Source organism: Terrapene carolina, unplaced genomic scaffold (assembly GCF_002925995.2).
Source record: "Terrapene carolina triunguis isolate 2854851 unplaced genomic scaffold, T_m_triunguis-2.0 Scaffold310, whole genome shotgun sequence".
In the NCBI taxonomy this organism is placed as follows: domain Eukaryota; kingdom Metazoa; phylum Chordata; order Testudines; family Emydidae; genus Terrapene; species Terrapene triunguis.
In genome coordinates, this window is record NW_020664661.1 from 962,594 (window position 1) to 963,523 (window position 930).

The window sequence follows — 930 nt, forward strand, 5'->3', positions numbered from 1 at the left end:
ACCCCTAGAGTGCGTGCTCTGGGTTTGTGAATGTGGGTGTTTTCGCTCACAGTTTCCTCAGGGCTTGGTGTGGTGGTGGCCGCTGAGGAACTGGAGTTGTGGTGGCATGGTTGTTTTTTACCAGAGTCTTTTGTTTTGTCCTTGGGTTTGACGTATATGAGGTTTGGACCGCCCAGATGCTTCTCTTGTGCTGTTTTGCGTTGTTAAAGGTCTCAAAGCAGATTCCTGGTTCGTTGGCAGTTCTGGAGGAGGTGTCCTTGTAGCTCTGACTACAGCATTGTCAGAAAAGTTGCTCAGGCCTACGAGGGGGGAAAAAACAACAACAACATTTTACAAAACTGAACTTTACCATCTCTCTCACCCACACCTATGTATTTACTTAAAATACAAAACCTCATAGAACAACCAAACCAAAAAGCAAAATATATTTGCAGGGCTTCATCCATCCATCCATCACTGATGCTGGTGAATTTTCCTTTTCAGCTGTCTCTTTCCTTTTTCTTTTCAGCTTGTTTTCCCTCTGGTCTAAGGATCTCTCATGTTTTGACTGTACTGTGGAGCAAACAACAACATTATTATAAGACACATGAAACTGTCTTGTAAACATACACACACACACACACATTTCATTAGGGTGTTTTTCTATTTAAAAAGTCATAGCTTTACAACAAAATAATCCATTTCAGGCTGTACAACAAACACGGGTTTTTAAATATATCTCATTTTGCAGAATAAAAACCAAAACTGCTTTTAAAATCCTTTTTGCACAGAAACCCTTGTTAGTTTGAAACACACATACCACCAGTTTAAAACCCACAGTTTGCAACCAAATACTTCTCAATAAACCCACATGCATTTAAATGCCACATAGTTGTTCTGTCCCCTAGCCATGTGTGTTTGGGGCCTTTGGTTTAGTTAGTAGCATTCCCC